This window comes from Giraffa tippelskirchi, chromosome 1 (genome assembly GCF_054371585.1).
Source record: "Giraffa tippelskirchi isolate mGirTip1 chromosome 1, T2T-mGirTip1v1.2.pri, whole genome shotgun sequence".
In the NCBI taxonomy this organism is placed as follows: Eukaryota; Metazoa; Chordata; class Mammalia; order Artiodactyla; family Giraffidae; genus Giraffa; species Giraffa tippelskirchi.
In genome coordinates, this window is record NC_137275.1 from 91685001 (window position 1) to 91698824 (window position 13824).

Consider the following 13824-nt stretch of genomic DNA (forward strand, 5'->3'; position numbering starts at 1 on the left):
ACTTCTGTGTCTCCTCAGATCGTCCATTCCTCACAGGCTCTTACTGTTAGTGTCTCTCCTCTTCTCAAGAAGATTCCAAATAGATCCTCTCTTTCATGGGTAGTCCACATCACTGAAAACACATTTTTTGCTCCACCCTCAATAGAAGTGGGCTGCAATCCAAAGAGAGTATGTTCCCCTCTCTCTGAATGAACTGCTGTTATTCAGTCACTAAGTTGTGTCCGACTCTTTGCAACTCTATGGACTGCAGTATGCCAGGCTTCCCTGTCCTTCACTGTCTCCTGGAGTCTGCTCAAGTTAATGTCCATTGGGTCTAGCTGAATTAGGCATCTTCTAATGATGTCTTCTAACCCTAGGGAACATATTTCAAGCTTTTGAATGATTCCAGGGAAGTCATCTATCACTAGGCTTGTGGTAAAGGAGGTCACACCTTGGCTGCTCTCTCTCTGGGGTGAATAGGGACTGACAACCAGCCACACACTCTGTAAAGATTAATCTTCCCCTCTTATCCTTTTTTTTTATATTCCTCCAGGGTATTTATATTATCTAAACTGGTTCTAGGTCATCTATTTGGAAATTTCATATTCTAGTGAAAGTGCAAATCACTCAGTCATGTCTGACTCTTTGCGACCCCATGGACTATACAGTCCATGGAATTCTCCAGGTCAGAATACTGGAGTAGGTACCCCTTTCCCTTCTCCAGGGGATCTTCCCAACCCAGGGATCAAACCTAGGTCTCCTGCATTGCAGGTGGATTCTTTACCAACTGAATTATCCAGGAGAAATTCGCATCTATTTTACCTTGATACTTTGGTCAAAATATAAATTCTTATATCCAATTTTAAAGTCACAAACAGGGCTTCTGTCCTTGGAAGCCAGCTTGTTTGGTTCAGTCCATTTACATAGGGGGAGCAGCATTTGTTAATTCCTCTACAGGAGGGTTAGCAAACTCAAGTTCTTTTCCCATAGCTTGTAACATACATGAATTAACCCTGGCTGGGTGGGAACTGCAGTATATTAGGAGAAGGTGCCAGTTCAAAGAAATAGATGCCTTTTGGCCATTGTTGGTGCAGTGATATCAGACATTCTAATTTTTTAAGAAAAGTGGAAAATCCAGATTTATATGCTGTATCCATTTTTTTTTTTTCAAATGTAACCTTGAAGTGTTTTAGGACTTTGTTCAGACCTCACACTAAAAGATTAGTGGACTGGGTTCTGATAGAAGACCAACAAGTTATGATTTTTACAATGGGCTGTACCCTCCAGTATGCCCAGCTGTCATTCACATCCTTGTTCTTGGTGACTAGATGCTCAGGTGAGAGCTGGGCAGCTAAGCAACTCCAACTCCCACTCTGTCCTGACAGTAAAGCTCAGCATAGAAATGGGGCATTCTCTTCATCTACAAATAATACAAACAGTTAAGACAGTCTCAGTGCAAATCTGGAAGAGGGTGGGATGGTGGATAAATGTACTTTTGTTGTTCATGATGGGAGCTATTTTCACCTCCCCTGCGCATTTACAAAGAGCCAGATGAACAAAACAAGCAGAACAGGTTTCCTTTAATCACACTAATCCTGGACTAAGCATACTCCTCCTCCTGCTTAGCTTTGACTGTTCAAATGTTGGTGGTGATATAAGTGTTGAAGGTCATTATCTACCAGGGGGGATTAATCCCCACTGGACAGTTGCATTCGTAACCTAAATTTAAAAACATTTTTTCAGATGCTTTGAACCAATGATCTCATGCTGCTGAATCTTTGGTACTCTCCCAAGAACCTCAAATGGAATATTATATTATGTACAGAGACAGATTTCCCAACTATTACTACTATCACCCCTCAATGCCCATACATAGACATGCGCATTTGGGAGAAAAAAAATGATGTTGAAGCAATGCTGCAACAGCTATGGGTATAATGGGTTCATTTTACTATGCTGCATCCTTTTGTCTATGTTTTTACATTTTTATAAAAAATAGTGCAAATATAGTAGAAACTTGGTTATAACAAATAACTATCAATATAATAGGACTTCCCTGGTAGCTCAGATGGTAAAGTATCTGCCTACAATGTGGGAAACCCAGGTTCAATCCCTGGGTTGGTAAGATCCCCTAGAGAAGGAAATGGCAACCCACTCTAGTACTCTTGCCTGGAAAATCCCATGGATGGAGAAGCCTGGTAGGCTACAGTCCATGGGGTCACAAAGAGTCCATGGAGTCGCAAACAGTTGGACACGATAAGAGTCAGACAATATAATCAGAATATTAGATTATTGGGCATAAATAATTTTTAATTTATAAACTCAAAATGTTTCATTTAAGAATCGGAATATTTAAGAAGGACCACAAATACATCTTCATCATTAGCAGTTACTTTGGGAAATAAGGAAATGCCTAGGATAGTATATTATTTGAAAGCTATGAATCATGGAAGTATTTAAGAAAGTTTGTTAACAAGCATTATAGAAAGGAATATAAATATTTGCTAAAGCCAATATAGTTTTTCTAGGTAGGTATTTTCCACTTTAAGAGAATAACTTGTATGTTCATAGCAAAACCATCAGGAGCCAGGAATTTTCCAATACATGCGTCATTATAGGAAATGGTATTCTTACTGCCATCAAAGAAATTTTGCTGATGGGAAATATTTTCTGCTGGACTGTGTCACAGGAAATGGTAATCTAATTCATTCAGGAAGAAAAACTTTTGTATAAAATATGGGCCAACAGCTGGTATCTTATTGGTCCTCATTCAAAGATAGCATAATTAAGGCAAATATGGTGAGTCTCTGTTCAAAAGACAATAACACTCTATGGTTTTTATGGCATTCTCTTTCAAAGACTTCAAAGCCTCTGATAAATAACATAGCATAAGCCATTCCATAGACAGGAGAGAGATAAGGGGAAAATACCATTCTCCTTACCTCATGGGCATAAAATCTGAAAAGAGAAGTGACTCCAAACCAGGCTTCTCTTCAGTTGTTTTTTTTTTTTAAAAAGTCACCATATAAATCTAACGGAATGAATGCAGCCACCATGATCCTAATTTATGTAAAACTACTTATTTTCTTATTTACTTTGATAATGTTGGCCAAAACAAATTGTTTCCTTGAATTTCCATTTCCCCTATAGCTTCCTTCTCTAACCCACTCTCCAGACTATCAGGGTTTACAAAACACAATCTGCTTCTTTCATTATCTTAATTAAAATCTTTAGTGGATCCACATGGTCTGCACTGAATTAACTAATAGATCCTCTCAGTAGCATTCTTCAATTTATGCCACTCTCCATTCATTCATTTATTCAATAAATAACTCTCCCTACCAGTTCCCAACACTCTAATCATACTAAGATACTTAATATTACTTGCACAATATGATATACTTCTTTCTTTTCTTTGTTTCTCCTACTGGAAATGTTTTTACTCTTGTTCATCTGACAAAAAAAATTCTAATTCATATCAAGATACAATCCATACATTTTGCACTTTGAGAATCAACTTTTGAATATTTTATCTCAGAAAACATATTTCTTCCTCTGTGTTCCCATAACAATTTGTTTCTTTCACTGAAAGTCAGGTACCATGGCTTATTCACATTTGTAACTTAATGTGCCCAGAATTCTGCCTGGAAACTCAATGGGGTATTTGTTAAATTGAAATAGATATAGATACTTACAGAACCCACTGTTTCTTTGACATTCAGATTTTTGAAATCAGTAGTATGTCTACATCTCTGTACTAGAAAGTGTGAGCATTGATGGTATATAAAGAAAATAGGTCTTAACTTGGATTTGTTTATAAATAGAAGAGAAGGGAAGACAAGTAAATAATAATGCATTTCTTCATCCAGTGCAGTAGCTATGTTGAAACCTGATTCAAATAGAGGCCTTGTTCTTAGTATTAATTATACTATAATTGTTATATATTAATATATCATGTATACAATATAATATATATACCATAATTAATAGTATATAATACAATTAATATCTTATTAATGGGTAATAGTCCATATTACCTATTAAGAAATTTTATATTCTTCTGAGCCTAATATCATTCTTTCTAAATTAATTCTCCATTTGTAGCAAGCGAAATATTTCCCCAGTTTTAGCACTTTTACTGAGGTTTTCTGTTTCAAATAATGTTGGTTATTAATAGAGATGCTGTGATTTAAATATGTGCCTCTTGCTGATGAATTCAGAAAGGCATCACTAGCCATTTTTATTATAATTGCTCTGAGGCACTGAGACGTTTCTAAGAGCACAAAACTACAAATCAAACAATTTTAAATCTCTAAATGACTCTCCATAGCCAGATCACTAAATTTACTCATTCCATCAAACAGGTATAGGTGATTTCATATCTTGAGAGTGGTTGTGACTTTATCCTGAGTCCCTCTTTAAAACGAGTTTTCAATGATGAATAGGACAAATAATTTTGCAAAACTAGTTGATACCTAAATGACTGTCCTGTCCTATATAAATCTGTTCTAAAGTAATTCTGACCTGCATGCAAGTATTGTATGTGGTATGTAGTTCAAAAAAAAAAAAAAAACGCAAATGGGCTAATGTGACCTTTAAGACACATATGAGACAGTTGATAGAATTAATTGATCTTTCTTCCCTGGTGAGCCAGTGGTAAAGAATCTACCTTTCAATGCAGGAGATTCAGGTTCGATCCCTGGGTCAGGAAGATTTCCCAGAGAAGGAAATGGCAACCCACTCCAGTATTCTTGCCTGGGAAATCCCATGGACAGAGGATCCTGATAGACTACAGTCCATGGGGATTGCCAAAGAGTCAGACACAACCTAGCAACTAAATAACAATAACAACAAAATTCTACAGTGACTTAAGTTACTAAGAATTTCTGGCTTTTATGCTGAGCTTTATTTGTCATCAGATCAATGAAATAACCATATTGAATCCAAAGCATTCCAAGTTATTTCTGTAAAAAGCATAGAATATGCTGGTGTGGTATATATGGATGATTGGCCCATTTACCTTTGAATTTCCGTAGATAAACATGATAGAATGTGAATTATGTGCTCTGATATGTAAAGAATGGTTAATCATAGAAGCCAACAAGTTATAGAAGAACATTTGGAACACTAATATATAGGCTACATGACAAATGAAATTTTTTTTTTGCTAGAACATGCTAAAATTTCAATTCAAGGAAGGAAGAATGAAATGGTATGTAAGATTGTGCAGGAACTTTACATTTCAGAGACAATAGGAAAAGAAACACATCTCAAGAAACAACTTCTGAGAAAGGGGTTATTTTTGAGTCTTTCCAAATTTCCAGAAGACCATGACACAAATTTTTTCTACAAATACAAGATTTACCGAGAAGCTCAGGAAGAGATAATGAAGTAGCTTGGAAGAGAAATTCTCTGTGTATAAATCTACTAACTTTCCAAATCTACTGAAGTCTCAAGAACATGTGTAGCTCACTCTAGATATAGTAAAAACAGAATCTAGAAAACACAGATGCATTTTTTTTTTCATTTTTAGAGTCCAATTTATGCACATACCTTTAATATTGTCTTTTGGCTCTAATGAGGCAGATTTCTAATAGTAAAAAAAAAAAAAAAGCTCATTTTTACTAAGTAAGTATCACTTAGTCTTAATAGAAGTTAACTACTCAAACAATCTTATAGGAAACAGGGATATTTATATTTATAATTATTCATAAGAAAAAGCATGTTTTGCATAAATTATTACACTAAGGAATAAATGTATGTATTATAAGGAATACAAGAGGATACTTTTAGAGTCAAACAACATAATATATTTTGTATCTTTCATTATTTTTCTATACAGTGTACAAGCGTGAAACTATCAGCTCTTCTTAACTTATGGATTTGAAAATACGTTAGCTTGCTTCAATCCTAGTCACAGTTATTTTCAGGGTTTTTCTTCTGTCATATCCCAAAAAGGTGTTAAAATTGATTTCCTTCTATGAAAAATTATTTTGGTACATTTCACATGTATCCCAAGCTTCTGTGACATTTGTGTGTGCTTCCATTCACTATAGTGAATGGACATAAGAAAGGAGAAACATTCCAGTTCTTACGCAGTCACTCAGAAGTCTAACTTCTTTAAAACCAAGAATTATTTTCTCCATTAATAGAACAACAGTGTTGCTAGGCTTGAAATATATATGCATATATCTATATACATATATGCATATATATATACATATATCTTTAGCAAAAGAGTTGCAAAGCCACAGCATTTCTGAAATAAGATATCATTAATTATGCATTTCTATCTCAAACTCCATGCCAATTTTTTCCTTTACAAACTACACACAGGTATTTCTTGACTCAATATTTTATATAAGAAATAATAGATTTGGGTTAAGATTATTTTTACAAAGGACCAATGTTACAAATGGTTGAATCTTTTCCTTTTGACTAAGTCTATCCTGAATGATAGGCTTTCCAGGTGTCTCAGTGGCAAGGAATCCACCTGCCAAAATAGGAGATGCGGGTTCAATCCCTGAGCTGGGAAGATCCCTGGAGAAGGAACTGGCAACCTGTCGGGAGCCGAGATAGGCATTATTGACAAAATGGAGGCACGGCCCCAACCCCCTCTCCTCATCCCGCAGGCACGGTCCTGGGACGAAGGAGTTAGGTCTTGTGATTCTGACTTGTCCTTTCCTTCCTCTGGTTGAGTTGGCTGGGAAGAATGTTATAATCCATAAAGTTAACTATTGACATTTGTTCAAGGATCTTTACAAAGAATGCTCCAGAATGAGCACATAGGCTGCAGCTTGAGACCATGGGAAACATTGTTATCTGAAACCTGACTGTAAGGGGAATATTTATGGCAAAAGAAGTTTGCTGAGTTTAGGGGTTAGGAATAATTAAGAATAGTTAGAAGCTAAAAGTTTAAGGTATGTTGTAGTGTTGGCATATTTTACTATAGCTTATGGAAACTAGGTATTTTAGACATACTAATAGCTAAAAGCCTTTTTAGGAGATGATGAACTTAAATTACTAGGGGATAGCAGGATTTAAAGAGATAAGAAATAAACTGAGGAATGTAATATACAGCCCAGAGACAAACTTGAGTTACAATGTTATCACAAGGACACTTAAGAGGGAACTCTGAAGGACAACAATGATTTATGGAGACAGTAAATATGGGTGAGGGGAAACTGAAGATGTCATACCTCTGACCTAATGCTTTTGTAAAAGTATAAAAGAAAACCTGATGCTTAAAATAAAGATGCAGCCCAGTGCTTTGAGCGAGAGACTGCATCATTTTCTCTGCCGAGATGCAGTCCAAATGAGTGAGAGGCTGCATCATTCGCCAACCCCGTTCATCCCTTCAGGGTGATTCCCTGGCTGCCGGAGTTGGACTCCGGCAGCAACCCACTCAAGTATTCTTGCGTGGGAAATCCCATGGACAAAGGAGCCTGGCAGACTATTGTCGATGGGGTTACAAAGAGTAGGACATGACTTAGCAACAAAACAGCGACAGCAGCATCCAGAATGGCATACTTTCATTGAGTTTTACTCAACCTTTTATTCTGGGCAAAAACTAATGGTCAATATGGGCTAAATAATTTCCTGGTACTGGTGCTCTATACAGAGCTGCTGGGAAGATCTCCCATAGCTCTTTCGGGAGAATAAAGATTGGGAGGAATGGCCTAGTGACTAATCAAGTAATTTTAAAGAACACAAAATCTTTCTATGTTCTGATTCCACCCATTTTCTTTTTACACATTTGATTTATTTTATCAGAACAAATATGTCTGATATTGAGAGCAGAATGATCCTTCTATATGCTTATGCTATGACTATGACTATCAGAATTCTTAAGTACAAACTGGTTCAGCTTACCAACTATTATCAAAAAAGATTGCTTAAAATCATTTACTTTAAAACCAAAATTATTTGGGTCAGTTATTTTTCAAAATGTAACTAATCCTATCAATACCATATAACAAGATAATTAATTTAGTTACATGTACATTCATAACTAATTCATCCTATCAGATTCACCAAGGAAATTAGTTTCTTATAACCAGATAGTCCATCAGTACATTTGCTGAGTTTTGTTTTTTTTTTTCCTATAGACTTAGTAGGTGGCTGGTAACTTATGCTTTGAAAATGTTTCAATCTAAATCATCTTGGTCACATTGTATGGTGAAGAACTTGGAGATTTAATAATTCATTTGTTCATATGCTGAGAAAGACTCAGAAACTGTTTCTTAAGTAAACTCTTAGACTTGTTTATTCCATTGGCCCACTTCAATGTGGAAATTGGGTGGTCATCTATTCAAGAAGTAGTGTTAAGTTTTGATCTGGCTTTCACAAAAAGTTGTCAACCCTTCTGTTCAGTTAGTTAATTTTTAAAATATGGAGTCTGTCCTTAATAAGTAACAAAGAATTATTTATTACCAGAGAACATACTTCCAAATTATTTGCTAGCTGACTTCTATCAGAAGTCATTTGAAAGGAATTTCATTTCTAGAGACTGTTTTGAAACAAATGAAGTGTATGCATCTTTCTAGACATCCTAATTTTTAACCCCTGAATCATGCTGTGATATTTACTTAACCTCTGACAAGATATTTTCTTTGTTGTACTTTGACATTATCCCCCTGGCTTACATTAATGGGTGCCCTGAAAATGCTTTATGAAATGGGCTACTACAGTTACTCAATAACACTATTAAAATGTCATCCACTATATAAACCAGAATCCTCTATTCAAAGACCTACTCAAGACTTGGGCCTTTGAGCCTGACCTTACAAACAACTAACATGTCTTCTCCTTAAGTGATAGCATGATTCCTCTAAACTAATCACATCTCTTTTTGCTTCAACTGCCAAGAAGCTCAGAGTTAAATGTATTAATTAGAAGTATGTTATTACTAAGGTCTTTATAGTATACATTCCTTAATTACAAATTTTCTGAGTTTGCTTTTTTCTTCTATATTGTTCACAGCCTTGGCTTTTTATTGTATGTATGTATTTCTGGGTTTTGTGTATATCACTGAAAGATATCCCAAAATGTTTTGTAAAACAAAATGGTTCTAGCCAAAGAGAAATAATCACATATCCCACTCTGTTTTAAAAGATACTGGAAAAGGTGTGAGTGGAAGCAAAAAAAAGTTCAAGTGGTAACAGAAAAAATCACTACAGCACTAAAAATGAGTAAAGTAAAGGTAGTAATACGTGAAATTAGAAATAAAAAATATGAGGAGATAGAAGGAGACTCTGACAAAAAGAAGAAAATAAATACAGATTAAATGTAGTAAGTATATGAAAAGAAACATTAATTAAAAGGCAAAGTCTGCAGGCAGAAGAAAAAAACTGAATACTTTGACATACAGCAGAATTCAAGTTAACATGCCAGCTAAACAATGACCTCTGCCCTTGTGCTTTAACCATGCAATATTCTGAATAAATGAAAATGAGACTAGGTCACCATCTTTCATGCCATCATATACCTAGGTTCATCATGTATATTTAATGAATGCTGTGTTTACATTTCTCAAAACGTCACCAAACATTTAAAATCCAGGTGTTAAAAAGTTACCCTTTATTAATATTCTCAAAGCCATGATACACTTAATCAATGAATTTAAATTCAATAAAGTCAGCTTCCCTCTTGGAATGGTTTGAAGAGTAACCTCTAGTACCAAATTCAGAAGAATGAAGCAGGGTTGGCGGAGGAGACTACAGAGACAAGAATGGTGATGAACCTTTCACAACTCAGAGGGAGAGAACCAGTGTTTCCCTTCCCCAGGTTTTTCCCAAACAATGCATTTGCATTACCCTTTTCCCTCGAGGTGGCTTGCTTTTGACAAGTCTTTCAGCAAGGCCTTAAATGACAACAGTGCTTGTCAAGTGTGGTCCCTTGACCAGCAGCAAGAGTGTCATCTTGGAATACCTTACAAATGTAAATTCTGAGCTCTACTCTAGACCTACTGAATTAGAAATTCTGGGAGTGGGGCTCTAGCCATCTGTGTTACATTGGACCTTCTTGGTGTTCATAACGCATGATTAAGTTTGATCAGATCTCTTGATACAAGACAAAACTTTTAGTGGACTACAGGAATACATGGATATAAGGAGCAGATGTCTTCTCACTCACAGTTATTAAATGTGAGGTGAAAACAATAACAGAGGCAGAGTTAGAAAAGGAGGATAGAAAACTACAGAAAAAGAAAATAAGCAAATGACATCTTGCCATTTGATTGTTCCAGATGCTCAGATGTACATTTGAATGTTCATATTTTAATTGTTTAAAATTTACTATTTGCACATTTTTGTCTCTGCTGTTCATTCTTAGTCTGAAAAGAGAAAGTCCTGTATTAGGTTTACTAGGCAAAACTGGTACTAAGACTTCACATTCTTTCAACTTTCTTAACTCATTATCCTCATACAGAGAGCATAACTCACCTTCAATTCCTAAATCATTCTATAAATGATCAAGTTTCCTCTTAGCTTTAGCTCCATACAGGGATCAACATCACCAGTGCAATTCCGTCACCCCTGAGGTAAGACTCTGCAGCTGTTAAAACAGTGCATGCCCTGTAACAACATGCCGGCGTAGGGCAGGAAGCAAAGAAGGATTCGATTTCTAACTGAACCTCTGGTGGGAATTGAAATACGTGGTATTTGATTTCTAGTACTGGAATTCATCTGCTTATCATAAACTTTTCAGTGGCACATTTTCTCTTACCCTCTTCCTTTCTATCAGTCTTAAATACACTTTCACCCCCTCAATTACTCCTTAATTTTGGTCTTTCAATTACTGGATCTGGTGCTATCTTTTCTGAAAACAGGTACCTTAAGTACTGAAATGTCTCCATACTGTTAAGAGGAAGAAATTGCCACCTGCTTCCTTATAAGTAGAGATGATTTACAGAAAAACAATGAAGATAATCCTAAAAAGAGGGCTTAAATATTGGATTACTTGGTCTAAACGAGGGAAGATTAATGAGTAGATTGACCACACAATTCCCATATTTTAAATCTGGGAAACTTTTCAGAGCAAAAGGAGGGAGTGGTTATTATAGACTTTGCCAAGACAACTGACCCATGCTGCGACCATTTTGGGCAAACCAGGAATAAGCTCATTCTATTCACTGAAAACTTTTTGGCTGACTTCAACTATATGAGGGATTTTAATGAGAAAAATATTTATCATTTACTCTCCGTATCCATGGAAGACCAATTAAGAATAAAAGCAGGACAGATTTTGTGTGTGTATTTATATGTTTACTGAGGATTTACTACCACTGGACTCATTATCTAATTAAACATGTCATCATATAAATTTAAATTTTCATGGTCCAGTTATTAGTTACAGAATTAGATCATCTTGAATTTCAAAATATTAATTGCAAAAATAGATACTGTGGGAGGTGTAGAGTTGCCATTCTTGAGGACTCATTGCCTCTGCTCATAACTAACTATCCTGAAACACACTAGAAGTTTGATTTGTTTGTGGGTACTGTACCAAAATTATGCAGTTATAAAGTACTCTGAAAGCAAAAAGACTAAGATGCTCTTTCCAGATTCCTTCCTAATATATATAGTTCAAGATATTTTTTTTAGTTATTTGTGGATCTTCCATATATAACTACTCTCTCAACTTGTCAGCACACTGCCAAGGCTTGGACTATATAGAAAGCCATTTAAGAAAGTATAGACAAAGCAGTTTCACATTGCTTTGTTGGTATCCTTTGTATAAATATTTTGTTCTCTGTAGATAATTTTCCTTTGAAGCACTCAGAATCTCTACACATTGCAAAAGTTGGCATTTATCTGAGGGGTCAAATTTAATAATGAGATTTGACATTATCAGATTTAATCATGAAATCTGACACTTAGAACCCTGGCTTTCAGGAGCAAGAGTTACTACAACATATTTCGGGGGATGAAAGGAAGGGAAGAAGGGAGGAAAGAATGTAGGAAGGAAGGGAATATGGCAGCAAATTTTTTCTCAAAACGTCCCCAAGGTATTTTATGTCTTTAAGAAGTAGTGAAACATAATAATATACTATATTTTATATATATTAACATATGTTACATTTTCTTATTTCTTCCAGATCTCGATACAAGACAAAAATTTTAGAACTATGAATGACAGAGCACCTACACTCATAAAATGAGAAATATCAAGATTTATTAATAAATTCTACCTCTACAAAAAATTAAAGGAATATAGCTGATTAATTTAGTGACTTCTAATTAAAAAAAAAAAACATTTAAGACATTTAAAAATTATTGGATAAAAACTCTGGATAGATACATTCTGAGTTCTCTTACACACGACCAACAATACACTACTCTTGTTATCTGTTAAATACACATTTCCTTCGTCTCTTGTTATAACACTGCAACTCATGACTAGTGCCTGATAGTTAATACACAGAAGTGGTTTCCAGGCAAAGTCCCTCACAGGGAGAGGTCAGTTCTGTCTGAGATGTTTTTGGAAGGAGATTCAAAGAAGAGCTTTACTGAACAGGGTACATTCTACAGAGCAATAAGGTTAGAGAAGTGGCAAGTCCTTGAGAAAAATCAATTTTCCTATAGAAGAGATTTAACTGGGGGTAATGGTAAGAGACAAGGCCAAACATTTATTGAGGTGAGATTTCCCCCTGAGCCCTTTGCATTTTATCTTCCAGGCTGAAGGAAGCACTGAAGGTTTGTGGAAGGGGATTTAACTAAGGGTCTGTGAGAATTGGACTGGTAGCAGTGTACACAAGAGAATAATTTTGGAAACAGATACGCCAGTATGGATTTTACTGGTCATCAGGGAATGAGGCTAATGAGGATCTAAATTAGGATATTGGTGAGGGTAGTGGGTAAAAAAAAGGATAAATGCAAAACATAGTATAAGAGAATAATCCAGGTGATATTATTAGTGACCACATGCGAGTCTAACAAGAGGAAAGAATTTTAAAATTCTAAAGTATGAGTCTTCCTGACCGAGATGGTTGAGGTATCCTTTTTTGAAACAAGCAAGTTTGAAGAGGAAGCACACAGTGAAATATGGAAATGCTATGTAAAAGAAGAGTTTGATCTGAGTCACAGCAAACTGAGATAATAGGAAATTCCAATAAAAATACTGAGTGAAGTGTGAACAGTTGATGATGTGAAGTGGTAGAGATGTGATGTTTAAAGCTAAGGAAATGGATCAACTCTTTGATATACAGATTTTTATATAGAGATTGTTTATGAAGGCCTAAATGGGCCTAGGCAAAAAGAATCTAGTAAACGAAGCAGAATAAAAGGAGAGAACTGTGAATCATGTGGGCTTCCCTGGTGGCTCAGACTGTAAAGAAACTGCCTACAAGGTAGAAGACCCAGGTTCGATCCCTGGGTCAGGAAGATCCCCTGGAGAAGGGAATGGGTCCACTGCAGTATTCTTGCCTGGAATCCCATGGATAGAGGTGCCTGGCAGGCTACAATCCATGGGGTCGGTCATAAAGAGTCGGACACGACTGAGCGGCTAATTGTTTTGTATGGGAATCCTGCCAGGAAAATAGGAAGCACACTAGGTTTTTCTAAAATGGAATTTAATATAGTAAATCAGTTAATAGATATTAGGTGGTTGGAAGAACAGAAAAGGGACTGCTGAGTTTGCACAGAGATTAATAACTGTAGGAAGCAGCTACTGTCCCTTGGACTGGGAAAACAGAGGAGAAGAGGTGGTAATTTCAGAACCTTGAATGTGGATGAGGGACTCACTAAAGCTGGTGTTTGGTCCTTTGGAGAAAGCTCTTTGACGCTTGTTCTCAGACGTCCAGTCTGGCAGGTGCCAAGAACTCTGCAGAGGGGACATAGTTCAACA

General features: G+C 35.9%; 1 protein-coding gene across 9 annotated transcripts in view; it reads right to left on the minus strand.

The window, feature by feature from the left end:
- The window catches only part of DKK2 (dickkopf Wnt signaling pathway inhibitor 2), a 610668-nt gene that overhangs the window by 213254 nt on the left and 383590 nt on the right, over positions 1-13824 (minus strand). For 2 of the 9 annotated variants that reach the window (XM_081484725.1, XM_081484696.1), the window contains exon 3: positions 5533-5569. The exons of the other annotated variants lie outside the window; for them this stretch is intronic. The gene's annotated coding sequence lies outside the window, so the exon portion shown is untranslated. The remainder of the gene's footprint in view (positions 1-5532; positions 5570-13824) is intronic. 9 annotated transcript variants of the gene reach the window in all.